Source organism: Hirundo rustica, chromosome 2 (genome assembly GCF_015227805.2).
Source record: "Hirundo rustica isolate bHirRus1 chromosome 2, bHirRus1.pri.v3, whole genome shotgun sequence".
Taxonomy (NCBI): domain Eukaryota; kingdom Metazoa; phylum Chordata; class Aves; order Passeriformes; family Hirundinidae; genus Hirundo; species Hirundo rustica.
This window is the reverse complement of record NC_053451.1, coordinates 832,703-847,005: the sequence shown is the minus strand read 5'-3', so window position 1 is coordinate 847,005 and position 14,303 is coordinate 832,703. Positions and strand designations below refer to the sequence as shown.

Genomic DNA, 14,303 nt, shown 5'->3' with positions numbered 1-14,303 from the left:
AGGGAACAAGCCGTGGGTTTCCCTGCCTGTTCCACAGGAGCTGCAGTTCTTTTGGTGCTCTGTTGTGTCTCTGAGTGTGCGTGAGCGTGCCTGCCGGCACTTGGGAAGTGCTCACCTCTGACTGTGTTCGTGGAGCAGCCACCCCTCAGGAACTGACCTGGGCTCCTGTGGAGCTGAAGGGGTGAATCACCAGCCTGGGAGACGTGGATCCCTCACGGAATCCCACATCCTCCGTGTGTCAGCGGCAGAAGGGACTCGCCAGGTGGCTGAAGTCACACAGACAGCGGGTTCGCGGCCACGGGCGCGTGAGGAGGAGGAGGGACCAGACGGAGCGGTTCTTCTTGTTCCTGCTATCCACATTCTCCATCTCTCCAGAGCCTGCTTTTCCAGCACCAAACATGCCTGTGCTGTTCTTGGCATGGTGGGTTTGCCTTGCCAAGTGAGGATCGATCCCGAAAGGCTCCTGTGGGGTGCTGCAAGGAGCCTCCCCCTGTTTCCTCCGTAAGGCAAACCTGGCACAGGCACCCACTCAGCCCTCACTCACTTCTCTAAGGATTTTTGGGGGGAATCTTACCCTGAAGCTTTCCTGTATTGGTGCATCGCTATTTTTGGCTGCTCAGAACCAGAAAGGTCATGTGTGTGAACCTTTTCTTCTTTGCTGAATTTTGAATTTCAACATGGCCATTACCCTTTCTGCAATCTGCCTGCCCTGCCGAGCATGGGAATGTGTGGGACACATCTGTTTTCTGATCCCTTTGACTAATTGTGTACAGACCATCTTCTCACCCTAAAAATCCCTTGGCAATTGGGCAAACCGGGAGCTGACTACAAGGGAAAAAGATCCCCACCCCTGTATTGGATTCTGCTACTGAGTGCATCCCTGGGCTATCAGGGATGGGGAGGAGTTGCCTTTGAAATTACCACGGAAACATCCCCGCCACCAGTTCAGACACTCCTTTGCCATTGAATCGAGAAGCAAAGTTACTTTCCAGTCTTTCCCTGGTGGATTATGTAGCAAACACTGGTGGCCGTGGATTGTCGTGGCAGGGCTGGGTTCAGGGGTGCTGTTGAGCCGCAGCTTGCTCATCCCGTTCCCTCCCCGGCCCCTCGAGTTTCTGCCTCGTGTTTGGTGCGGGGCCATCTGTTTTCCTGTGTGTCCTCTCTTCCCTGGCAGCCTGATCTGAGTGGAAAGGTGAGGTTGCCTATGAGTGAGGAGCAGTTTGTTATCCTTTGTTCTCCCGACAGCTTGTTTGCCAGCAGAGGAGCCAAGTGACAAAAGGGATGCTGGGGTTTTTGCTGTCCTGAAAATTTGCTCCTAATGCCAAGTTCTGGGGATTACTGACAGCTTAGCTGAGGGGCACCTGAGTTTTGGGGTTAATTTGGAACCTAATACATAACCTGAGCAGCCTTTTGAAGATGCTGAAATGCGTATTTTGAGCTAACACAGATTTCACTATACGATTCCTCAACATGCCGGAGAGCCCCCATCCCCCACGTCCTCCTGATCCGTGCAGGGCTGTCGCTGCCATCCAGGTTTTCCTGTGCTATCTCCTTCTGCACTGTAAATGGTAATTTAATTTCCACATTTACAGACCTCAATTAATTATGAACAAAATCATTTGTATGAATTTTCCAGCTTGAAGGGTGGTGGATTAACACCCAGCCCTTTGGGAAGGGGACGCCTCCTCAGCAGAAGGGATTCAGCACGGTTCTGGCCGTGCCAGCGCCGCCCCCTCTGTCCCGTGGGCATCCCCGAGACAGCAGGACCTCTGCCGTCTGTCTGTCCCCGCACGCACAGCGTCTGTCCGTCTGTGTGCAGACACCCTGCGCTCTCCCCCTGCTGAGCCTTGGGGAGGGCGGAGGGCAGAGCCGAGCGCAGGTTTTGCACTCCAGGCGCTCCTCGGCCCGAGCGGCGTTTGTTTTCTTTTCCTGGAAGCAGCGAGCCCGAGCGCTGCCGCTCCCAGCAGTTTGGCTTGGCAGGCTTTCCTGCTCGGGGCTGTCTCCAGCCCTTGCCCGGCAGCACCGCTGGAAACGCCGCTGTTTAATCCCGGCAGGCTTCCCCAAGCCCCTGGTTCTGCGTCTGTCTCGGGTTCCCGATCCCCCCGGGCCGTGCCTTGGCTTGGGACGGGGTCGGGCTTGCGCAAGGCTCGTCTGGAGGGCGGCTTGCCATCAGCGAGCTCCAGCGTTTTTTTCGTGCGAACGACGCACGACTTGCCAGGGTCAGCCGGAGGTGATGGGATCGTGTTGCCTGCAGTGACTGACACGGCGGTGACAGAGTTTTGTGCTGCACAACTCTTGGTTTTATTCCCCCACCGAGCGCCCTAAACCTGCCCGGCCCCGGGAGCAGCAGCGAAGGCAAGCTTAGGTTTTCATTCCTTTATAACACACTGTCAAAAAACACTCAAACACAAGTGCTCAGATTACTCACAGGGCCCTCTGGTTTTGGGTGACTTCTTCCTGCTTAATCATTTCTTTTCCAAGCTAATAATTTCATAGCAGCCTCTTGATCCTTATACTTCTCTGCCCGTTGTTTGCTTGTTGTCCCTGGCTATCATCCTGCTGTCCAGATCTTTCTCCCCTTGTTTACAAAACAGTGCTTTAAGCCGTGTCTGGTACTCATAAAACATTGGTGGTGGTGTAGCGCAGGCTGCTTTTGGTGAGAAGATGATTTGTGACTGGAAGAGAGAGGCACAAGCTGGGAACCTTTGAGGGCTGGGTGTACGTACCCCGGTGCTTTAGGGAATCCGAGAATCACAGACTGGTTTGGGATGGAAGGGATCTTAAAGATCATCTGGTTCTTAAAGACCACCCTGCAGCTCCCACTAGCCTGGGTTGCTCCAAGCCCTGTCCAGCCTGGCCTTGGACATGTTAGGTTTTGCTTATATTTTCTTGAAGGTTTAAGGACAAACTTAAAAAAAAAAAACAAACCAGAAAAGTTATGTTTGCATCGATGTATTGAACTGATAACAGTTCATGCAAACAAGAACGTGTTCAGCTCCTGGAGTTCCCACTCTGGCACATGGCCACAGCCTCCTACTGGAGTGCTCAGCTGCTTTGGGAACCTCATCTCAAAGGTCTTATTTACACTGGTTACACCAGTAACTCCAGTTGTGCTCAGAACCCACACCACGAGGTTATATTTAAAAGAAGGCAGAAAAAGCAGAACCTTGGTGTTTTCCTGTTCCTTGCAAATCCTAATTTATTTTTTTTTTCCAGTTCCTCCTTAACAGTGCATGTGGTTGCTCGGTTTTGCTTCTGTGTGAATCTGTAGCATTTGAACTGCTGGTTTCTATAGGATATAAATGGTGTTTCAATAGCTAATAATGACACACTACAGCAGCTCTTCATGAGAGGGTGATGCAGGATGGCAACAGCAGGAGGAGATTGCCCTGAGATTATATAACACAGCAAGTGTGGCCCTTTCTTAGAATGTCTTCCAAAGAAAGGAAAAAGAGAGGGAAAGCCAGAGGTGGATGGCCCAGGGTAGACTGTAGATGTTGCCCTATGTCCCACTCTACTTATTTTGTCAGAAGGGTAAAAGTCCTGGAGTTTTGGATCCCTTCCTACAAATCCAAAGGATCCTGGTGGGCACGAGAGCCCCAGGCTGTTGAAGGGAGCAGCAGAAGGAATTTGGGCACAGCTTCGGGAGCTGGCAGGGCATGGGGGAGCTGGGAAGGGAGGGCTGAGGTGTGACATGGGCGCGGAAACACGGACTGGACAATTTCTACTCTCACCTGATTAATTCTACCTGATTTTTTTTTAATCATTGCTATCTGGAAGTCCCTGCCCTCCTGCAGGGGAGGGTTAATTACATTCCCATTGGGAGCCTGGGTTTCCCTGGGAGGTGTGCAAACCTCAGGCTGCTCTGAGGGGCTTTCAGAGGTCCCAAGGTGTTAGTTCTGAGTGGATTTTTACACCATGGATAGAAGGGTGGGGGAGCCTCCCTCACTTCAGACAAGATCTGTCCCCATTAGTCTCAATCCTCACTCTGTTGACTTTTGGCCGTTTCCTAACCAGCTTTAAAAAGTATCTGGAGCAAAAACAGGTCGCTTAGCAACCAGGGCGGCCGGAGAATGGGTCAGTGATTAACAATTATGTATAATCAAGGTTAAAAATGCAGGGCAGTCTGCGCCGTCCTGCTCGGCCGGCAGGAATGTTTCAGCGCTCCGACGCTGGGATTGATGGTGGTGGGAAGGAAATTTATACCAGCTGTAGTTTTGACCTCATGAACACAATGATTCAAGACTTGAAACCAGACTGAAGTCTCTTTTCTTGACCGATATCTTACAAAAAAAGCATGAAATAACCTTTGGATGAGTAACATGGGCATGGTCCGTGTTTGACATGTGTTTTTTCCCAAGGCTCTGGGCCGTCCCCTGGCCGTGTGACTTTGCAGGAGAACAGAAATAGATCTGCACGGGAGCGTGGAAAATACGGAGTCTAGCTATAGAGCAGAAATGAGGAAGGACACTGGGTTTTTGGTTCTGGTCACCTGTGTGAATGTTCACGCACTGTTCCTCCAAGCAAGCAAACTCCAAATGGCACGGAAGCTTGATCGATATATTTTTCTGAGTCTTATTTGGCAAAGTGATTATTTTCCCAAGTCCTTGATGGTGCTTTGATTTCTGGATAGAGAGGTCCCTGGCAGCTTTTTCTCCTTGCACAGAGTAGAAAGAGAGGTGTCTGGGCTGTGATTTCATTTACCCCCCAACAAATGTCCCGGCACTCCCCATTGCTGCAGGAACATCCAGTGAGAATATCAATCACTAGAACAGCTCTGCATCTGTTGGAAGTGATACCGGGGTTGTTTTGCCAAGTCATTTACTTTCATTGTCTAATCAATTCCTCAAGTCTCTTGCCTATTTGCCTCTTTGTTTAATTAACCCCTCTTTTCAGCCTTATCCCCCCCCAAGTCATCATCCTGATCTTGAGAGGTGAGGATCGGCTGCCAGTGCCTCTTCAGCAGTCACGGGAAGCAGTGCATTCCAGGAGCCCTGGCTGAAGGTGATTTATATTCCCGAGAACTAATCTTCCATCAGTGTCTGGAGCTGACAATGTCACGGACAGGCAGCTCTCTCCCTTCACTCCCCTGACCAGTGCTCCCCCTCTCCTGCTTCCACTGAACAGACTTATTCCCTGCCAACTGAAGTAATGCATATTTTAAAGATGCCTTTCAAACTGATATTACTCATCACCTTCCTCACCTCCCACCACTGGTCTGGGAGAAAAATCGTCTTAATGCCCCTTTCCACTGGAGTCAGATGATGTCTTAATGAATGCTTTCCTTGCTTGGTTTTGGTCATTAAACACACTCTGCCAGTGGTGGCTCTTTATGGCTTCAGCCTAAGTGGTAAAATCCATATGTGAGACTTTGCAGAGGCTTTTAGGTGTCATTAGGGATCATTAATATGCAGAGCAATGCCAGGCAGCAGAGGCTGCTGGGGTAGGAAATATCCATCATCTGCTGCAGCATCACTTTAGGTCAGCAGAAATCGGGTACAGGGGCAGGATTTGGGCAAGGATTCCTTGTTAGTGTATCAGGAGAGTGTGGGGTAGGATGGGGAGGGAAAAGGCAATCCTGAGCAGCTTTGGGGTTCTGCAGTGTTGGTCTGGAGCATCTTTTGGATCCTGTAGCTCTTGCAGTCACTCCAGTGTCTCCTCATTACAGAGAGGCTATGCCCAAACTTGATAGCTTGGACTGCATTTGTATAAATTGAATTAATACCCAGTTTCAGGCTATCTACTGCCTGCTTCCACAGGCCAAAGGGTTTTTTCCTTCCTCCCGCCTTCTTGATTAGCATTTTTATTTCTGCCTTATGAGCCTTTCCCTGGTTTTGCTCATTCGTTTGCCACCGGGGATGGTTTTCTACATCCACCACCCAGGCAGTGCTTGCAGGGGAAGCCCTGGCACCTTTGTGTGGCACTTGAGTGACTTTGGTGCCTTTGTGGATGCAGCAGGGGCTGCCTGGGGGTGCCTGTGGCGGTGGTCTCCTATTTTACTGTGGCTGTAGGGATCGAGGGAGAGCTTTCTGCCTTGCTCTGCATGGCCTGGGAGTATCAGGGTGTTTCCTATGGTCTGTTGTGGCTCAGCAAGGGAGGGGGACCAGCTGAGCAAGGATTTATGTATCTCCTCTTTATTTAAAGAGTGTTTCTCCGCCTTGCAAAGTTCAAAAGATTATTCTCTCCGTGCCGGTTTCTGATACCAGCCGGGCTGGAAATGTGAGCGGGTATGTTAATGTTGCTGCTGGCCCTCGTGGCATTCACTTCTGAAAAATAGAAATGGTTTTAATGTGCTTGGCCTGGGAGCTTTGGTTTGAAATGAATACTGTCAGCCATGTGAAATAGATGATAAATTACTCTGAAAAACGTGTTTTGGTTTCCAGCAGCAGCGCTGGGGTTATGCCATAACTACAGGAAAAGCAGAGTCATTTGAAATGCAGGTGTTTGTCCTCCTGGCTCCTAGCGTGCTGTGCTGCACTGCTGAGCCACCTGGGCTGCTGGGAGGTGTCCCTGCCCATGGCTGGGCACGGGAACCGGCTGGGCTGCAAGGTGTCTTCCATGTTGTGATTCCATTCTGTGATTCCATGGTTTTCCCTTGGCTGGTTTTGGTTCGAGGTGAAGCCGGCTGTCTGTGCAGTGACTCCTTCTCCTGAGGGGCACCAGCATGGAGGGTGGCAGGAGTTGCCCTGGTATCCCATGGGGCCTTTTGCCAGGTGGAATCACAGAATCACTGAGGCTGGAAAACACCTCCAAGGCCACTGAGTCCAAGCCGTGCCCGATGCCCACCTTGTCCCAAGCCCAGAGCGCTGAGTGCCACCCCCAGGAATGGGCACTCCAAACCTCCCTGGGCAGCCCTTTGCTTAACAACCCTTTCCATGAGTAAATTCCTTCTGATGTCCATCCCGAGCCTCCCCTGCCACAGCCTGAGGCTGTTTCCTCTTGTCCTGTCCCTGTTTCCCCCAACTGTCCTCTCCCGTCAGGGAGCTGTGCAGAGCCAGAAGATCGCCCCTGAACCTCCTTTTCTCCAGGCTGAGCCCCTTTCCAGCTCCCTCAGCCATTCCTGGTGCTCCATTCCCTTCCCTGAGTCCCTCCAGGTCTCTCCTGGAGTGAGGAGCCCAGAACTGGACACAGCACTGGAGGTGACCCAGCAGTGCCAGCACCGACTCAGGGCTGCTGCTCCCCCCTCTGCCATGGGCTTCCCAGGCACCCACAACACAACCCCTGGAGCTGACATTCCAGATTCAGCTTTGCACTGTGCTGGTGAAAGCCCTGCCTCAGGGAGAGGGATGCCTATGGGATACTGGCTGCTCCCCTGGGCTCCTGCTTTCTGGGATAATTTTTCCTGTTGCTGGTTGCTTTATATGCTCAATAAGAGCAATGGGAATTTGTGGGTAAAAGGAGAGATAGCAAATGTAACCCGGTGTAAGCTCTAATGTGTTTGTAGATAAAAACCAACCTGGCATGTTTCTGTGCTGGAGATTTATAATCTAATCATTCCTTCACTTGCTCAGCGGGGACTGGAGCAGCATGTAGTTATTTACATATAGGGAACATTAAACAGCCACCTCTTTAAACCATATGTGAACATAAAACCCTACAACCACCGCTGAGTAATGGGTATCTGTGAAAGACGAGAACGAAAATAAAGCAGAAATGAGCAGATTGAAAAGGTATCACTGTGAGGAGCAGCTGTGCCAGGGGTGTATTGTCCCTGTGCCAGAGTGGGATACGTGACCCTGTGCTTCCATGTCCTCCTGGACTGACTCTGGGCACAGTGAGCGCTGTGCAAAGTCTCATATGGATTTTACCACTTAGGCTGAAGCCATAAAGAGCCACCACTGGCAGAGTGTGTTTAATGACCAAAACCAAGCAAGGAAAGCATTCATTAAGACATCATCTGACTCCAGTGGAAAGGGGCATTAAGATGATTTTTCTCCCGGACCAGTGGTGGGAGGTGAGGAAGGTGATGAGTAATATCAGTTTGAAAGGCATCTTTAAAATATGCATTACTTCAGTTGGCAGGGAATAAGTCTATTCAATGGAAGCAGGAGAGGGGGAGCACTGGTCAGGGGAGTGAAGGGAGAGAGCTGCCTGTCCATGACATTGTCAGCTCCAGACACCGATGGAAGATGGGTGCAGCAGGTTTGCTCTGTGCTCAGCTGGGCTTTGTGTCCCTGTGAGGAGCTGGAGGCTGGCACTCCAGCATCCCTCCAGAGTTGTCATTGCTCCTCTGGGGGCAGCTGTGATCCCTTAGAAGCTGAAACCCTGTCTGCATCTTCCCCTCAGGTGGCTTTTGCCATGTCCTTGCTGGCTCTGGCCGTGGCCCTGCTCCTGCAGGGATCAGGATGAATTTGTCCCGGTGCTGGGGCTCACTCCTCTGATGGTGTTGGCTGGCACAGCCACCTCAGCTTTGCCAGGGCTCCTGTTGACATCTGACAGCTCCTGTGGCTCCTGCCAGGCTGCTGCAGCTCCAGCCTCTGTGCTTTGGATCTCTGGAGGTTGGCAAAGGGATTGGGGGATGTTAGTGGTTTTTCCTTGCTTTTTTTCAGGAGAAAAATGCATGGAAAAGGCAGGCTCTGAGGAAATCGCTGCTCTCTGTATCATACAAGCCCTAAAATACCACATTTTAATGTGTTCTTTCTATTGGTGCCTTAGTTTCTTGAAATGGACTCTCCTGCCATTTTCCATTTCTTTTACTGATTATGAACAGGAGCTTGAAAATGATTCCCTAATCCGGGGGAGGCATCCCCAAGTGGGTTCAGCTGCATGCTGCGGGAGCCAGGCTCACCCCACAGACAGGTGACAGACAGCTGTAAGTTGTGCCTCAGACATGGATTTATACCTTCCTGATGGATCTCCTTCATGCTGGGCTCCTTCCCTGGGGCTCTCCTGATGGGGAGCCTGAGAAGAGTAACTTTGGGGGGGATTTAGGATAACAGGAGAGGTCAGTTTCTGTGATATGTGGGGATAAGACAGTGAGTTCCTATCACAGAAATAAAACTGTTTGCTTCTTGTAAAACACCCTTTTGATGGCATTTTGACAAAATACCGTCCTTTGTCTCTCTCATTTTTAACTCTTTGCCTTCCTGGGCCCTGAAAAGAACACGATAAAAAGTGTGGAAAGGGGGAGGCTTCAGCAGTGTTTTGTTCTTAAATCCCCAGTATTTTTAAGTAGTATTTTAGAAAACTCTACTGTATTTTAAATTAGTTTGTCAGAGTATAATTACCACGAATGAGGTAAGAAACTCATTTAAACACAGCAACTGTAGTGGAGAATCCAATTTTCAGAAATCAGTGGAAATTGTAATTGGAGTCATTAAGTGCCGACTTCGGTAATTAAGAGCCGGGTTTTGACATTTCAGCCTCCGTTGCTAATCCTCCGTGGAGAGGGTACAAAAATGTTGTGTTTGCTGAGGGTTTGGTGGCCCCTGGACCTGTGCAGCTGCTGGCCACGCTCACACAGGGGCTGGTTGCCTGGCAGACACTTCAGCAGTGTCCCCTCTTCATTTCATTTGTGTCACAGCATACAGGGAAAAGGGTCCCTTTGGGTGATGCTCAGGAGAAGGAGTTCTCTGAGCAGCAGCTTGGTGCCCAGCTCCTCAGCCTGTCTTGCTTTCAAACCTGGATCTTGGATCATAAATCCATCTTGATAAAGCAGCTGGATCTCCCTGCGGAGTGAAAGTGCTGATAAAGTTATTCGTGAAAGAAGCCGGTAGTGGAAGTGCATCCTTGTCGCTCCTTGTCTGCAGAATTATCTCTGGGAAGTCAGGATGTTCTGCATTTTTAACTCCTGCAGTTCGAGCAAGATGCTTTTGTTGTACTAATGGAGAAAGCATGAAACCCCTGACATGCTGATAGTTATCATCAGCTAGAACAAGCCTTATGTTTGCTTTCCTATTAAGAATCCTCATTTTCCAGAGCAGTGGCATTTATAAGGCTTTTTCCTTTAGTTTTGTTGTTTTCCCAGCTCCCAGATGATGCTGTCTGGGCTTCCAGAATGGGAGCTGAGGTGATGGGTTTGTGCTTTTGAGTTTTTACACCCACAAATAAATCCATTGGTGGCTGCGATCTTCTGTTCTGGGTTTGAGTCTGTCATGATCTCCTGTCTCAGCAGAAGCCAGAGTCCAGCTGAAAATTTTCCTAAAACACATTTTTAGCACTTTGGCCATGCTCATTTAGGCATGTGAAAACCACTGGCAGTTAAACACTTGTTTTGCCCAGAATCCCTCTTCTTGCCATGGTGGGGTTTTTTCCCAAATTGCGCTTCCCTTCTCTTCCCGGGGGCTCTGACCTTTAAAGGTGAATGGGTGGTTTCTCCTGGACTTTTTCATGTGTGTGTTTGATGTGAGGCATCCATGGGATGGATATTCCTTGGAGCTGGGCACCTGGTGGGATGCAGAGAAGGGAACAGGCGCCCTGAGGGAGGAGGGCTCCCAGGAGCAGCCTCGGCCGCCCAGCCGTGTTCAGGAGGAATGATCACAGAATCGTGGAATATCGGGAGTTGGGAGGAACTCTGAGGATCATCGATCCTTCCCCATGTCCCACTGCAGCCGCGTGGTTTCTGGGTGCCGCGCTCCTCAGAATGCCTGGCAGTGCCTGGGCTGTTCCAGCCAGGGCAGCAGCTGGGACAGGCTGGAGTCACCACGCCAAGCTTTCCCGAGCAGGCTGGTTGGGAAGGGCTGTCTCCTCGTGCCTGGGCTCCGTGCAGCTTTGGGCAGCTCCTGTGCTTGGTGCCAGGGCTCCAGGCTGGGCTCTCCCAGCTGAGCTCCTGCCTGTGCTGCAGGTCAGGGCAGTGAGGAGGATCTGCTCTGCTTTAGGCAGAGTTTTTTTTCCTGTTTCTTTTCCCTCCCTTCTCCTTTCCTTTCGGTTTATGTCTCCAGACAGCCTAATTGGATTACCGGGTCGCTCCGCTCTCCGCGGGCTCTGCAGGGCTGGGGCTGGTCCCGGGGGCTCTGCAGCTCTGGGGCTGATGTGGACAGGCAGCCTGCTGAGCCTCCGTGGTCCCCAGGGGCTCTCCCTCCAAACCCTCCAGCGGTGGATGCATTCCTTCACTTCACCTGGCTCTAGCTGTTGGGAGGAACAATTCCAAATGTCTTTGTTTGGAAGCTGTAGCCTCTGGGTAGGACTGGCCTCTTCTGGGGAGCACATGGGAATGGAAAGCCTTGAGTGCAGCTCAGATGTTTGCCTGTGAGCAGCTCTCAGTGAAACGTGGGCTGTGTGCCTCAAACAAGCCAGCTCCTTGCAGTTCCCACGGCAAGCTCTCCTTCGCAGCTGAGCCCAGTCCCGAGCGCTGCAGAAACCCCGGTGCCGTGGGTTCTGCCTCAGCCCTGTGTTTGCTCTCTGTGCAGGAGCTCTCCAAGCAACTCCTGTGTGTCCTGGCCCGTGGTGACTCCTCTCCAGACCCTCTGCCACCAAGAAGCCAAGTGAGGAACCGTGAAGGCTGAAATCTGTTGTCAATGGGACTGCCCAGAGGGAAAACTCGGCTCCTCTGCTTTCTGGGGACCTCTGCAGACAGCACGGTCGAACTCTGTCCCTCTGTGTTCACCTAGGAGCTGCTAGACCTCTGGAAAACAAGAGATCTTGCCAAGGTAAGTACAAATGATATGTCAGACCATGACTCCATTTTTCTATTTGATTTTTTGCCTTCTTCAGTGACTGAAGTGTTTTTAAGAAAGAAAAAAATAAGGTTTTGCTACTTGTGGGACAGAACTTCTGTGTTATCCTTCCTCTTAGGTTTTTATAGTTTAAATGTGTGGGTGTCTGTTGTGGCATCATGTGTGTCCCACCACACATCCCTCCCTTTTCTCTGCCTCTCTAGTCATGAGGATTCAAGTCTCACATGCTTAAAATCTGCCACATGGGCCCAGTAGCACTTAAACCAACCCACTAAAAAAACCCCTCAGAAAACTCCAGGTGTGAAGTAGAGCTCAAGGTCTGGATGCCTGGGGCTTGGCCACATGGTATTTCCAAAGATGATTTGCAAGGAGGGGCTTTCTCCAGTGTGTCCCTGAGCCAGTGCTGGGCTTGCCCTCCCATGGAGAATTTGGGATTTTCCCGTGGCTGGCACTGCCCTGTGCCCATTCAGGTGCATGTCCTTGGAGCTGCTCGTGTGCTTTGGTGGAGCAGAGGTGTCTCCTGGCTGCTGGTCCCTACCTGTGGCACCAGGACTGTGCAGGAGCAGGGTGGAAGCGGTGCTGGAGAGCTTCTTTCTCCTGCCCCCATTCCCTTGCTGCCTGGTTCCCCCTCAGGGTTTCCCTCACTACCAAGCTGCCAGTGTAAAACTAAGACATGGAAATTACATAGTGTAGCCCTCCCTGAGAGTTTCCAGCTGCAAATTGCCAGCCCTGGCAGATGGGGGCTGTTGAATCTGAGCAGCTGACCCTGCCAGGGGGGCATGGTGGGTTGTGTCTGGGTGGTTTCTGTGTCCCCTTGCCCCAATGCAGTGCCCTGATTAGTTTAACTCAGAGTTTCCAGTTGTTACTGAAATGCCTTTATTTTTACTATTTCCTTCTTCCCGCTCCTGTACTTCAGTGAAACTGGCCTAGGGAAGGGTTCTGTTGTGGTGGGCTGGCCAAGGGAAGGGGTTCTGTTGTGGTGGGCTGGCCAGTGCAGGTTTCCAGGCTTTGGCTCAGTCCCTGCAGCGTCTGAGCAGAGTCAGTAAATTCCTGCCTGATTTTGGTGGGTGTAGGATGATTTCTGCTGTGGGGCAATAGACACACAGATCACAGAATCACAGTCACAGAATGCTTTGGCTTGGAAGGGACCTTAAAGTGCTATCCCCTGCCCTGGACAGGGACACCTGCCACTATCCCAGGGTGCTCCAAGCCCTGTTCAGCCTGGCCTTTGGCACTGCCAGGGATCCAGGGGCAGCCACAGCTGCTCTGTGCACCCTGTGTCAGGGCTCACCACCCTGATAGCCAGGAATTCCTTTCCAAAATCCCATCTAACCCTGTCCTCTGGCAGTGGGAAGCCATTCCCCCTTCTCCTGTCACTGCAGGCCCTTTTACACAGTCTCTCTCCATCTTTCCTGCAGCTCCTTCAGCTCCTGGAGGGCTGCAATTAGGTCACCCCAAAGCCTTCTCTTGTGCAGGCTGCACAATCCCAGTTCTCCTAGACTTGTCAAGGATGTAGAAAAGAAAAAAGAGGAATTTTGCCTTTAGCAATGCCTTGTTGCACAGAAGCAGGATTTCTTGCCCTCTGGCATCCTCCAGTCAGGAGGTCAGGATTTGGGGAGGGGGAATTGGTGCAGGCTGACCCCTTGGTGTGACCCGTGGAGCACAATCCCTCAAAGCAGGGCTGTTCCTGGGGGGAGCAGGCAGCCCGTCCTGATTAAAATGTTGCAGGGAGCGGGGGATGAGGAGGAGACTAAGAGCATTTCCTTCCTTGGGTTTTTAGGAGACGCTTAAGGGAGCGCACGGGGATGAGTAAGGGCGAAGGCGAGCTGCAAAAAGCGCTCCGTGAACTTGTCTGGGGATTTCAGCCGTGCCTGAAAGCTGGGCTTTGCCCTAAGAAATGGCAGTAAAAGCCGACGAGCCCAAAGACCCAGATTAATTTAGATACTGTGCAGCTCAGGAAGGAGGGCTGGAAACAGAAGTGCAGCAGCTCAGGCTGACCTTTCCATCAACTCCAGCGCTCTTCCAGAGGCGCATGCAGCATCTGAGCGGGGTGATCCAGCATCCCAGGGCAGCTGTGCCTCGGGCACTGGGCTTCCTCCATCTCCTCCCTCCTCTCCAGCATGAAGCTGCACGGTGAAAGCTGATAGCAGAATTCCTCTTTCCCAGGCTGCTGTAGGCAGTCGTTTCTATGGTCTTTGTTCATATAGGTCTGAGGCAGATTAAAGCACCTTTTAGACTCAGAGGGATGGGGTGAGCCTGTGTGTGTATCTCACCCCAAATTCCTCAGACCTCCTGGTGTCTTCCATCCTCCTTCCCTATCTGTGAATTCTCATCCTCCCCATGAGCTTCCTGGTGCTCCAACGAACTTGTAACCACTTCAGCATCCTAGCCATGCTGCAGGCACGTTCCTTCCCAATCTTTATTGACCTGTATTTCCTCTAATGGGAGGTGGAGAAGTGAGTCACAGAATCATTGAGGTTGGAAGAGACCTGCAAGGATCTCTGTCAGTCAGGCTGTGTCTCCTGACTGAGGGGCATTTCACTTGGATTAGAGCATGTCTTCCTCTTTAGTCTTTTTATACCAGGTGTTGTTCTATGATCAAATTCTCTCCTGAAGTTATTTTAAAAAAGCTCTGAATTATGATAAGTGGATATGTTCCTGTACAAGTATCACATGGACATATACATA

General features: G+C 51.2%; 1 protein-coding gene across 1 annotated transcript in view; it reads left to right on the top strand.

The window, feature by feature from the left end:
- TIAM1 (TIAM Rac1 associated GEF 1) overlaps positions 1–14,303 on the top strand; it is a 127,000-nt gene that overhangs the window by 19,308 nt on the left and 93,389 nt on the right. The window contains exon 2 of the mRNA XM_040090388.1: positions 11,349–11,588. The gene's annotated coding sequence lies outside the window, so the exon portion shown is untranslated. The remainder of the gene's footprint in view (positions 1–11,348; positions 11,589–14,303) is intronic.